General features: G+C 37.5%; 1 long non-coding RNA gene and 1 pseudogene across 1 annotated transcript; both read left to right on the top strand.

Moving 5' to 3' along the window:
• The first annotated feature begins 946 nt into the window (after window positions 1-946).
• On the top strand, window positions 947-2,297 carry LOC147506807 (pentatricopeptide repeat-containing protein At5g43790-like; annotated as a pseudogene).
• A 6,666-nt stretch (window positions 2,298-8,963) lies between these two features.
• LOC147506806 (uncharacterized) lies at window positions 8,964-13,490 on the top strand. Its single transcript, XR_015193941.1, has 4 exons — window positions 8,964-11,457; window positions 12,714-12,801; window positions 12,995-13,048; window positions 13,158-13,490. It is a non-coding gene; the product is annotated as an uncharacterized LOC147506806 (long non-coding RNA).
• Window positions 13,491-14,399: the final 909 nt, after the last annotated feature.

Below are 14,399 nucleotides of genomic sequence, written 5' to 3'. Positions count from 1 at the left end.
GCCAACATAGCTTAGGGAGGATCTCATCTCTTGCTTTAAGTATACCTTGCCATATCTTGGATGCCCCTCGTCTAGAGCACTTCACTCTCAAGATCAAATTTCCACGAGCGTAACGCTTTAGTTTAGTAGCTTACCACCCAAGGTTTGTCTGGCTCTTTAAGGATTCTCTAAAAAAGTTTAGCTTGAAAAGCAATATTATGATGAGATGCACGCCTTATCCCCAAGCCCCCACTTGATTTTGGTAAGCATATGTTGTTCCAGGAGATATAGTGCACCTTATTTGTGTTGTCTTCTTTTCATCCCCAAAAGAAACTAGCATTTAGAGAATCCAACTTGTTGCATGTAGAGGTTGGCAGTTGGAATACTGACATCATGTAAGAGGGGATGACCGAAGTAACTGCTTTAATGAGCATTAATTTGCTGGCTTGGGAGAGAAGTTTGGCTCTCCACCCTTCCATTCTTTGAAAAACTCTTTCTAACACTTCATCAAAATCAATACGACTCTTGCGCCTGAAGATTAACGGGGCTCCCAAAAAAAATTCATGGGTGATTGTTTTCCCAATTTTCAAAATACATTTCACAATGCGTTGATGACGATGGTGGGTGTTGTGACTGAAAAAAATACCTAACTTCTGGAAATTGATCTCTTGACCTGAAACATTTTTAAAGAGCTCCAAAATATCCTTGAGATGATGTGTTTCTGAAATATTTGCTCTGCAGAGAGAAGATGAGACATAGGAGTGTCACTCCTACTGATTTTGACCCCATGGATTTGTTTTTCATTTTCTGCTTTGGAGAGAAGACGAGAGAAAACTTCCATACAGATAATGAACAGAAAGGGTGACAGGGGATCTCCTTGTCTGATACCTCGTTCAGGTTTGAGGATACCCATGGGTGATCCATTTATCTTGAACGAAAGAGAAGTAGTAGAAATGTATTGATTTGATGTCTTAAACTATTGGAAAAGTGCAAAAATATGAAACAACTAAAACAAACTCATGCACAGTTAATCACATATGGACTTGGAAAAAACAACTTTGCTGTAACTAGAATTCTTGCTTATTAAACAGCCCACACTTTGTATATATAATACAATGATTGGAACCTTTTTACAATAAGACCATAGAAATGTATAGTAAGTTGTTGGAATGTGGTTTGTTTCCTGATAATTATACTCTGCCTTATGTATTGAAGGCTTGTGGTTACCTTCAGAACTATGTATTAGGCGAACAAATTCATGGGGATGTTTTGAAACTGGGTTTTTTGTATGATATTTTTGTGGGCAATAGCTTGTTAGTTATGTATAGTATGATAGAAGGGGAAAAAATGTTTGATGAAATGCGGTGTCATGTATTTTGATAATGCACCGCACCTGTGAAGGATAGAGGAATATGGGGTTCTGTGATTTCTGGGTTTTTTACAGAATAATTGTTTTAAAGAGGGTAGAAATGTTTCAAATAATGTGGTTGACAGGTTTTGAGCCCGATGAAGCTCTTTTTGTTAGTGTTCTTTTTGCTTGTGCTCATTTAGGTGCTATATGGATAAACAGATACTTGGACTGAATGTAGTCGCCATTGAGTATTCGGTTAAATAATACAACACTTATATAGTTATGTTGATATGTATGCAAGGTGTGGGAATTTGGTTTTGGCTAAAAAGTTGTTTGATGACATGGGAGAGAGATACCATTTGTTGGAATGTTTCTAGTTTGGCAATGCATGGGGATGGACAGAATGCGCTTGAGCTATTTAAGCTAGTTTTAAGCCTAATGATATTACTTTTGTTGTAGTTTTTACTGCTTGCAAATATTCAGGTATGCCTCTTGAAAGTCTGCAGATATTCAATAGCATGACTATTGTATATGATATTCAACCAAAAAGTGAACATTATGGATATATGCTAGACTTTCTTAGCCGAGATGGGTTATTTGAAGAGGCAAAAGGTGTCATGCAAAGAACACCATGTTCAAGTAGCTTGTCGGAAGAAGCAGTTGCTTGGAGAGCTTCTTTCTGTGATCAACAAAAAACACAACTGGCAGATGTAAAGAGCTAAGTTGCAGGGCTGAACATTACTTCTACATGGAGAGAGTTTGCTGCAGACACTTGTGCAAGACAAGGTTGTGCATTGCCAGTAGGGACAAATCAGTGGTGGACTTGCAGACCAAAATTTCAGACAAAAATACTTTAGATCTATTCCAATTACTTTAGCTACTTTAGATTTATTTTACATCCTTGTACATTTTTTCAGTAATCAAATTATCCTTTAGCACAAAAAAAAAACAAATCAAAACCCTAATGATCAAAGATACATGTATCTGGATCTAGTTTTCTTTTTTTAGAGCAAATCAGCATCCAAATGTTGCCAAAACATGATAAGGAAGCAAACTCAAAAATGTCCTCTGCTCAACAAACATCCTACAGGTTCCAATCAAAATATGAACTCATAGAAATTAACAACATAGGTTCCACCCATATAAATGAACAAAAGAAAAACCACCTCATGTCAGACCAAACACAACATTAATTTGTATGACACTATGAATGTGACCAAATACTTAGATTCCCTGCTAATGCGGTCTCATCTCAACAACATAACAAACAGGAAAAACAAGCATAACATCTTAGTGAAAGCTCAATCCTTCTACAGTTCTACTGAGCATTGTTCAAATTTCAAAGAATCAATGCCAAATTAAAATGCCAATATCTGTACCCACACAAGTATCATGGTCATGGATCAGTCAACCATCCTAGTATTAAAGACAAATATGCATTCGTAAAAATTAAGAGCCAAAAGCATAGGAAGTACCTATTATCCATGGTTGATAAAATCCAAAATGTATTCAACTAACTCCAAACGAATATCATTAAGCTCCTCGTCTCCATATGTCGCTACCTCCCCAAGTTCTTTCAGCTTGGATTTTGTCGACTAGAGAGGATCTTCCATAAGGTGTTTCATAAATTTCATTACCTAAATGCCACATTCCCTTTTTCCCATTTGCTTAATTAGGGCACTACATAGAGATGAACAAAATCATAAATTAACATCGAATTAGAAAGTATGTGTGATATCATAAATACGTACAATTATTCATTGCTCACATTTTTATTTTGATTGGCTAGCCTGTTTTAAATGAGATCAGTAATTCTTTGATGCTGGCGGGGTTCGACCCTCAGACCTCTGGTATCATCACCCAAAGGTTTTACCGACTTTGCTAGTCGACACCTGCATCAAAGAGCCAATTCCCAAGTTGGATTTCCTTTGATTTTTTTCCCATTTCCATAGTTGCCACTTTCATTGCACTTCACACAACGGTATCTATTAAGACTTGGTATTAACAAAATATAAGCCTTGAAAAACAAAAAATTAAGCCTTGAAAACAAACAAACAAACAACAAGAATGAACTACTCACTCATTCACACTATGAACTTTACGTTCAAATCAATAGTCTTTCATACCATGGAGTCCAACCAAAACACTTCCATTGATGTCATATCGATAACTAATAGAAGCCAATGACCCCTAAAGCCACAAAAGTAGTCGGATTAAATGACAAATATATTTGGTTAGACATAAGTGGATAAAATGACCAATAGATTAACTGAACACATGAATTTCTAGTACACACTTACATGGTGGAGTATGGGACAAAATTCAATTGATCCTTTTTGGCAACATTCATTCTCTCTATCAGGTTGTGTTTCATCTCTTCTTTGTCTCCAAAACCATTGAAATGTGAAGGATGGGAGAATCCATATCTTGCTCAAGAATTTTCATATCGGTCATAAAGAAACCTATAAAAAATAAGTAGAGTAAACCAAATAGCTATAACATCAAATGTATTAAAGATTCTTCTTGCGAAAAGACAAATAGTTTACCTTAGGTATGCAGTCATTGAGTTAACCTCTATCTTCTTCATGGTACAAACATCCGACAAATCAAATTTAAAAAAGTAATTGAACGCTATGTCTTCTTCAAACACTCCATTCTCAAGTGGAATACTTATTTGACTTGATTTCATCATCTTTTCAATAATCTTGCCAAACATTTGGAGTTGACTTGCCGCTTCACCATTAGCTGCAGAAGACTCATCAACCACATCCTACATGGAAATTCAAGTTAAAACGCTAAAGTTAATGACAGTATATTCCAGAAAGCATAACTAATAATAGTTTGAAATATATTTACCTTATCACCTACTATAACCCACTTTTCAAGCTAGGAGACAAATGAGTTTTGTGCATCTAAAATAGCGGTCAAAACATCACGTACAGGTATAGAGAGAGGGGAGTCAGGACACAATACACAATCAATCGACACTCGTACATTGTGCTCCCCTAACGGAATATTGTGAATTTTTTCCAATGGTCCAGTCTTCTCATGAACCTTTCCTTTGGCAACAATCATGTCCTTTGATCCCAATCTACAATTCTGCATCTATCGAATAATATATACACAATGAAATTACTAAATGTTACATTGCCTAATGTATACAATACAATGAAACTAATGTTGGTTGTAACTCCACAATTTAATAGCCTATAAAACATACTTGTGGATGGGGTACTAAACTCAATATTTGAAGCTGTCTTTTTCACTTTTGAAGTATCACCATCTTCAAGCTACATGTTATAAGAGTGAAACTCGATTAATAAAGACAAAGTACATAATAAAAATAAAGTATAGTATACATGAATTCATAATAAGAGTGCAACACTTGATTATTTCCCAAGAACCATAAAGCTAAGGATTTGTAAAGTACCTGTCGACCTCTTAAGACGCCACTACTATTGGATTCAACATTTTCTGAATGGGGCAAGTTATGTGTCCTTTTTTCCTTCACAATTTGTTCTAAAACTCTCACGGTCTCACCCTTTCCTGAGATTCATGTAACTAGACTAACAGCTCCGCATTATACTTCTTTGTTCCGTGTTTTGGTATTTTGAAATAGGCCATTGGTGTGACATGCTTCCCTTCTCCTCTAACTCTCCCACAATGCTCCAGGGTACCCAAAGCCATGCATAGTAAGCACATCATTGCTTCCCTCAGTCACTACAATCCCCTCATTTACTTGCGTTTTCAAATGATCTGTATCAACTGAATCATCTGTCTTGGCTGTTCATAGCAAGACAACTCCTCCAATTTTCTCTGGTCCTCCATGCCGTCCTAAAGGTAAATCAAATCCTTGGGCAGATAAAAAATGCCGTGTTTGCGGAGACTTAGGTCATAGCAAGGAGAGATGTTATGAAGTGATTGGTTATCCTGATTCGTGGGACTTCTTGAAGAGGCCATGAAAGAATTTAAGCAAGGCCGCCATTGCTACTGTTGTGAATGGAGAAAATGCTTCGGCTAGTGTCGCGCAATCAGGTATGAATGGTAAGGTTATTTCGAATAATACATGGATAATTGATTCAGGTGCATCTGATCATATGACAAATGACCCTAACCTTGTGAAAAATCTTAGACCTTCACCTCAGACCGCTGTTTCTACTGCTGATGGTACTCCAACTCCGGTTAGCGGAGAAGGGTCTATTGAGTTATATAACACCCTCACTCTTGAATTTGTCTTAGTTGTTCCATCCCTTGCTTATAACCTATTGTCTGTTTGTCAAATTATCCTCGCACTTGCATGTACTATGACATTCTATCCATCTTTCTGTGTTTTTCAGGACATTCTGACTCGACAGATTCTTGGTTATGGTGTTAGAAAGGGGAAATTATACTACCTGGACTTGACAGAAACTGGCGAGAAACAAAAGATTTTTCTGGGGCAAGCTAATCAGGTTAATAAGGTTGAGAATGCAAAAAAAGTTGTGTGGTTATGGCATCGTAGGTTATTAGGTCATCTATCTTTTAGTTACTTGAAGAGGTTGCAACCTCAGTTATTTTTAGTTGTTAGTGAGTCTGAGTTTCATTGTGACATTTGTGAACTGGCTAAGAGCCACCGTATTTCTTATTCACCAAGTTTTAATAGATGTCCTGTTCCTTTTATGAAAATTCATTCTGATGTTTGGGGTCCTGCCAAAGTTTCTTCATTTTCTGGAGCTAGATATTATGTGACTTTTATTGATGATTGCACTCGCATGACGTGGGTGTCGTTACTGAAAAACAAAAGTGATGTATATGAGATGTTTACTGATTTTTACAAAATGGTGGCGACGCAGTATCAACAATCTATTAGGGTCTTTCAGTCTGATAATGGTGGAGAATTTGTGAATGGCCTCATATCTGAATTTTGCAAAAGAATTGGAATTCGTCATCAAACCTCCAATTCTGGTACCCCCCAACAAAATGGTTTAGCCGAACGGAAGAACAGGCTGTTGTTGGAGGTTGTTCGTGCTTCCCTGTTTGGCATGAATGTACCTCGATCTTATTGGGGTGAACCAGTGAAATCAGCAACCTATGTTATCAAACGTACTCCCTCTCGGGTAATTGAGTTCCAGAATCCTTATCAGAAAGTCCATACACTTTTGTTCATCCCATCTATGTCTAACTTGGAGCCTCGGGTGTTTGGATGTACAACTTATGTTCATATCCCACAACCAGAACGATCCTCGTGCGAAGAAGTGTATTTTTGTGGGATATGCTGAGTTTCAGAAGGGGTATAGGTGTTATGATCCGATTAATTCCAAGATGTATATATCTCTTGATGTCTCATTCCATGAATCAGACCCGTATTACTCAGGGGGAGTTTCCCAGTCTTCCCTTCAGGGGAGAGTGGCGGTGAAAGGAATCCTGATGTGTTTGAAGAATTGGAACACTTGGAGGAACGATTTGAAGTTCCTCCTGAAGCAGAAATTGATCTTGTAACAGTAGAGACAGAAACACATGATCCGGATGTATCTGAAACTGTAGTACACGACATTTCCCCTTCTACATCAATAACTGAAGATCTCGATCAGAATGCTCCATCTCAGGTACCTCCTATAACCTTTAATGAGTCTGTTGGGGTAGAAAGTCTTGAACCTAGACAATCACAAAGAGCTAGTAAGGGAGTTCCTAAGAAACAATATGAACCAGACATCAAAGCCAATGCTAAATACCCTATAGCTAACTCTATATCTAACCATAGCCTTTCTGAGACCCATGCACTTGTCATAAATCAATTGTCTACTATATCTATTCCTAGTAACGTGCAGGATGCTTTGAAAGATTCAAAATGGAAAAAAGCAATGAATGAAGAATTGGATGCCCTTCAAAAGAATGTAACATGGGAGGTAGTTGATATCCCTGTTGGAATGAAGACTGTTGGATGTCGTTGGGTATTTACTGTGAAGCTTAATGCAGATGGAACTATTGATAGATATAAGGCGAGATTGGTTGCCAAGGGATACACACAACGTTATGGAATTGATTACGAGGAGACTTTCGCACCTGTAGCGAAAATCAATACAGTCCAGATTTTAATTTTACTTGCAGCAAATAGAGATTGGCCCTTGCACCAGCTTGATGTGAAGAATGCATTTATGAATGGGAACTTGGAGGAGGAAGTATATATGGATATGCCTCCAGGTGTGAAGAATCATCCCAAAGATGTTGGGAAGGTGTGTAAACTGAAGAAGGCTTTGTATGGCCTGAAACAGTCTCCAAGAGCTTGGTTTGGAAGACTTACACAGTCAATGAAAGTTTTTGGGTACAAACAGAGCAATTATGACCATACCTTGTTTATCAAACACAAGGATGGTAAGATTACAGCTCTAATTGTTTATGTTGATGATATGATCGTTACAGGAGATGATCCGAAGGAAATAAATGAATTGCAGAAGTATTTGTCGAAGGAATTTGAAATGAAGGATCTAGGACAACTGAAATATTTTCTGGGTATTGAAGTTGCAAGGTCTAAAAAGGGGATTTTACTCTCACAGAGGAAGTATGTCCTTGATTTGCTCGCTGAAACCAGGATGTTGGATTGCAAACCGATAGAGACACTCATTCAGATGAATCACGGACTCGCCATTCATTCTGACCAAGTTCCTACTGATAAAAGCAGGTATCAGCGTCTTGTAGGAAGGTTAATCTATCTATCTCATATTAGACCTGATATTGCTTATGATGTGAGTGTGGTTAGTCAATTTATGCATTATCCTAGTGAAGAACATATGGATGCAGTCTTTCGTATCCTGAAGTATTTGAAAAAAGCACCTGGCAAAGGGTTACTATTTGGAAAGTATGATGCATTGGATGTTGTTGGATACACAGATGCAGATTGGGCTGGCGATAAAGCTGATAGACAATCTACTTCAGGATATTTCACTTTTGTCGGTGGAAATCTTGTCACTTGGCGTAGTAAGAAGCAGAAAGTTGTTGCCAGATCGAGTCAGTGCGTAATTTCGATTTCGGTATGGCACGGGGGAGTATGTGAATTGTTATGGATTAAATCTTGTCTTGATGGAATTGGGATTCGAACTTCAAAAGCCTATGGATTTACATTGTGATAATAAAGCCGCCATTCAAATTGCACATAATCTAGTTCAGCATGATAGGACAAAGCATGTGGAGGTTGATCAACATTTTATTAAAGAAAATCTTGACAGGAAGGTTATTCGTTTTCCGTTTGTAACCTCTGAGGAGCAATTAGCTGATGTTCTTACCAAAGGTGTATCCCACAAGGTGTTTGACAGCTCAGTTGACAAGTTGGGCATGATTGACATCTATGCACCAACTTGAGGGGGAGTGTAGAAAGTTGTATTCTGCTTTCTATATATAGGGCGCGACCTGTGCCCAGGTATAGTGTGTATAGGGCGCGACCTGCGCCTCAGGCTTTCGAGATGTCCAGTGGTGATAGTACGACCTGCGCCCTTCTCTAACCTAGCCAGGGCGCGACCTGCGCCCCGTGTTTCTCAAGCCCACCGAATTGTATTGTTTCCTATTTTGTAAACTCTATATAAACAATTGTAATATCTTTAGAATTCAATTAAGAAAATATACACTGAATTGAATTGAATTCTCTTGTTCTACACTGCAGGTGTTGACTGCAGTGGTTTGTCACCTTCAATGGAAAATTTTCTTAGTGGCATCAACGGCCCTATGAGTGCCCATGAGATTACATCAAGCAGGATGTGGTATGGTTTAAATATGGATTTTATGCAGTTGGCAATCTTGGCATTTATAGTTTCTTCAAAAGTTGGCCAATTGGATGATCCCGATGCTCCAAACTTGCCTTCCTTTTACTTAAAGACGCCGCCTTTGAGTGAAAGTGGCAACTTGTCAAAGAAACGTAAGCGGGGTGACATTCTTATGGGCCCAGTGCTTCCTCTTCCGTATGTACTTACTCTTCATGAAGTTGGCAAAAATCTGAGAAAGGAAGATAATGAGTTTTCCACAGAGGCTGAAGTGGCGCTTCAATGCAATGTGGTCATGAAAGTGCTCAGTGAAAAAGAGGAGCTAAACCCCTTATTGGTTTACAAACCCTGTATCTTACCAGAGAAGAACATAACCAGAGTTGAACCTGGCAAAACGTGTTTATGAAGATGACAAGTTTGATACTTTCATTTCGACCTCCAACGAGGAAGTTGTCGGATTAGAATTCTTTGATGATTTGTGCCCGATAAAGCTGAACTTTAGTTATCCTCAGATGACTTTTGGGTCCAAGGAGCTGCAAGGTTAGAAGATTTTGAAGGCGCAAGTTGTAAAGTTTCTGAATGAAAATACGCAATATCAAGATTTTATCAAGATTTTTGTAGGTCGTTGAAGTTCCAAAAGGCAGCGCCCTGATTATAGGTACTCTTGGACTCTTTGAATTCGGTGGAATTGTAATCACATGTTCTTCCTGTAGGTACCTTTTGCTAATAAGCTCAAGTTCAAGTGGAAATCAATATTCCTTATACATGATAAACACTTCCATTCTTTGTAAAACACTTATTTATAAATCAGATAACTGTGTATTGCCTTGCCATGATCGATATCCTTCTCTCTGATACTTTCTCTACCCATTATTTGTTTCCTCTTTTTACATGTTTATTTGAGGGATGTGTTGCTCCACATTTCAAATGGGAACAGAAAAATCAGACACAAATACTTGCAACACCAGTGATGATCCTTCCATACCACTACACCATTTATACTTGAAGAAATAAGAGGAACCATTTTTTTTTACTTTCAGCTCATATGGCATACATGACATAACAAAAAAAAAAAAAAAAATACATGGCATACTACCATTGTCTGTTTCTTGTGTCTGGCAGGCACCAAAAAGAAATGATAAGTTTTGGAGAAAATTTATGAGATGGCTACCTCATAAGGGACTTATATAGTAGATACATGTATTGCTTTCAAACTTCCAATGAAATCATACAGAAGCATACCGGCCAATTCAAAAAAACAAAAATCCAAAATAAACAATACCACTCCATCCTTATTGCTAAAATAATGCTAAAAAAAATTGATTTGGAAGCAATTCACAAGTCTTTTAGGCTAACTTTATTTTCTACATAATCAGGCACGAAAAAATAATCTAGAGGTAGTCCAACAACTTTGATCGTGTCAAATTGTTGAGTGAGGAAGCTGTACAAATAGAAATTATGGGATCCATCTATAGCATATACCATTTCACCCGTTCGAGTGGAATATGGTATCGTCCACCTGAAGTGTGGGCCAGGCGGGGGAATAGTTACCATCATATCCCAACCGTTGTTACAGTCGTTTAATATCCAAAACTCCAAAGCATGAGATGACAAAGCTGAATCTCATCTATCTTCTAAGAGCGTGCTCGTTACTGGCCTCCATAAGTTGGTTCCTAAAGTGTGGATGAGGCAATTTGGGTAATTGTTCCAAGCAAAGACTTTAAATTTTTTGGACAAGGAATCGAATCCCAATCTAAAACTTCGAAATCCCCCGCTCCCGCTCTCGAAGTAGTATGTCATGGGTAAATCGACTTTTTCTTGGGTAATTGGATTACTTACAATCAAATTATCTCGATCAGAATCAACAAAACAGAATAGACCATTACAGTGGTGCAAGTCGATGATCTCAAAACGATGAAAATTTATCCAAGTGCTAGTTGCTTTTCCACACCCATCAATATAATAGACTGATATTATGGATAGTGGATCATAATCTATCCAACAAACGATGGGTAGCCTTTGTGATCGATGGAAATTATTGATAATCAAGGAACGCAAAGATTTCGAAACACACTTGAATCTACAAAGCGACTTGAGAGGGAGTCTGTTTAGTATGTTTGGTAATATATCCAAGGGAATTTCATTACAACGTCTCTTCATAGCAATAAAAGTTGTTAACTAACTATTCAACTGTGGACTGTGGTTGAGTTTTTATAATAGGGTGATCAATCAAAAAGGAAGGCAGATTCAAATTTATAAAACGAGACGGTATAGGTTTCCAAATCCGATATATATTCCGAATATTAACCGACCCAGACATCAACGAAATTTAGTTTCTATTATTTATGAGGTTTTGAGTTCAAGTCCTGCCAAACGAATTGCTAAGTCCATCTGAAGGTAACTATTTCTTCAATCAATTGTTGGGTTTTCAATTAAGCTCAAGAAATGGCAAACGAAACCGAAAAGCAAGTAATTTTTTTTGTATTTTTTGATTCGTAGAGTTATTTTTATAAATTGATTTGGGGTTATGAAATTCACTGAATTGGGGGTTTTGCTTCACTGTGGGTTTGGCACCACAAGTGGAATTGGATTTTGTATAGTTCTGAAAAAATTCAATATTATGTACTTCTATTGAAGAGTTTTATACTCTATATTTGGGAATATTTCTGAACTATATAATCACTTTGCTTGAACCTAGAGCTGCAAATCATATATCCAATTTTGGATCGATTATACAATTTTCAAGCTAGTGCACATGTAGGTATTATGAAAAGATGTAACTATTTGAACTACAACTTAAATGTCTGTATTAGCTGGAGATTGCTCTGTATTCTGTAATAATCTACATTAATTAGGTGGAGATTACTCAACTCATTTAGAGGTAGGGATGGTAAATTAGTAGAGTTTTGCTCAAGCTTGGCCACTTTGTTAGCTCAAACTCAAACTCAACTCGACCGTATGATGATATGCCAGAGTATGAACATATTTTAAATCACAGACGTCTAAAAACAAGTCGAACACTCAAACCTGAAAATATTGAAACTCATCGACTACCATCCTACAACAATAGACTAACGAGATACTTTCGAGCTCGGATAGCTCGGATACTATCTAGCTCCTCGAACTAGTGCCAATTACATAATGAGTCGAGAGCCTCAACATACTTGTGTCATAAACCAAACAATAATTATATTGGTTGTAAATCGAACATGCCTCAGAATCATCGAATGATCTTTGTGGACCCAAAGCTTTTATTTATTTTTCGAAATTTTAGTTGCTTGAAGGTATGTTTTTTGAACTTCTAACATTAGTTTTCCACTTAAAGTATGTTTCTTTATTATTATAATATGATGTCTAGTTTCTTTTCTTCTGTTTTGGTTTTTGTATAGTTTGTTTACTGTATAAGTATTGAGCTTGTGTTTTTCTTTACAGTGATAGATTATAAGTTATTGATATTGTCTAGTATTGTTCGATTGAGAATTATAGTTAGTTTTGATATCCTTTGTTTCATTGTGTGTTCATATCAATGTTGAAACCAGCCACTTTTGATTACTTCTTTTCCTTCAAAAGTTGGAATCTTTAGTTGTTGGTTCTCTCAAATTGATTTTGGGGTTTGTAATTCATTGATTTTGGGGTTTGTAATTTCATGTCAGTTTCGAGTTTCACACAACAGCGGCAAGGTTTAATCATATTGGCGTTGTTTATATATAATGGAATTCTGTCATCTACATCAAGTGCGAGGTAAATCTGATTTAGAACATCATTTCACTGAATTTGTAAGTGAGAGGATTTGGAAATCCCAAATGACTTTCATCCTAGCAGAAAATGTCTGTAAAAGAATGAGAAGAGGAAGTGCGTGGGCTCTGTTTGATGGGGGTGGCGTCCTTATGTCATTTTTTTGGCTAATATGTTGAATTTTGTTGTTGGTTTATAGTTCAAACGCCTAGAGAACAGGTAGCTGATGCTGAGGCATTTCTCGACTTAACCGGTATGTTTGCAACTTTGATTTGTCAAGTCGAAATGCAACGAGGGAATAAAACCATCTGATTTTGTAACTTTACTACTTTTTTTTTTTGCTTTCTACTTCGAGAATTTAGTGGTACTCGCGCGCCTTGTTGGTTTGGAAGTACAATGGTAGTTTTGCGCCTAAAGTTCTTAAGAACACATTGGGATTCGGCTGGTGAGGAAAACGCTGGTGGATCTTAAGTGAGTTAACTATGGATGTGTGTTGATTTCTTGGCGAGACTATTTATTAGATGCAATAAAGATCTTAGTTATATGCTCTTTGAATGATTTTTTTTCTTTTAGAAAAACATTATAATTATCTTCGCCATTGCTACTTGAGATGATTGTTTTCCTTGTCATTTATAAGTTGTTTAGTTATCAACTTGTTACCATTAATTGGTTCGTGTTATCATTTTTTATTTAAGTGGTCGATTGGATTTTTCGTTTACTTGCGTAAACTTCTTTCTCATTTTGTGGTGGTAATTGAACCGGTGTGCGGGTACTACCGCAGTTGCAGCCTTCCAGTGCTTGAGTGCATGAGTGTGTGCGGTGGTGATGTGAGTGTGTCTTTGCTAGCTAGTGTGTGAGTGTGTGCATGTGGTAATGTGAGTGTACTTGCTAGCTGGTGTGTGTGTGTATGTGAGTGTGTGCGGTGTTGTTGCTCACTGCTGTCATTGGGTGTTGTTCTTTTCTGCCGTGCCTGCCGCTCTGGTGGTGTCACCGCTTTTGGTGCACGCTTGTCACGCTGCCTGGGTGGTGGTGTCATTCTTGGGTGCCTGCTTATTTGGGTGCCCGATCTTTGGTGTCTATTGCTGCCATGGACCTGCTATGATGTATCATTGGACAGGTATGAATCGTGTTTCGGTTGGGCCGGTATCAATCAATGACCTAGTGTTTTATAAGTCACTTGCATACAACTTCTTTTGTGGACCGTGGACTTCTCCTTTGCCAAACACCTAGACTAGGCTAGCTCATTTATTTCCTTTCTTTCTTCAAGATGTTTCATATACTTAATCCTTTAGTTCCCCCTCAGTTCCTTTTTGATTTAGTCACTCTTCTTCAAAATCTGGTTCTACCATGGGATGTACAAGGTATGAAGGTGGACTGGGATAGGAAATTGGATTTTATGTTCCAGTATCAAACTGGTTACCTTTTTAAAAAATATCAATAGCGGCAGTATGAGACATAGTTTAATATTTTCTCATTTCCGGGGAGGCTAATCATTGGAGTGAATATTAAATATTTACTCACTAAAATGAGATTCTGGTATATTAATTCTAGGAGTTGTGGAATGATCAATTTGTGTTCAATAAGAATACTGCTGTTTTGCTACT

This window comes from Coptis chinensis, chromosome 4 (genome assembly GCF_015680905.1).
Source record: "Coptis chinensis isolate HL-2020 chromosome 4, ASM1568090v1, whole genome shotgun sequence".
Classification (NCBI taxonomy): Eukaryota; Viridiplantae; Streptophyta; class Magnoliopsida; order Ranunculales; family Ranunculaceae; genus Coptis; species Coptis chinensis.
This window is presented reverse-complemented; position numbering and strand designations above follow the sequence as displayed.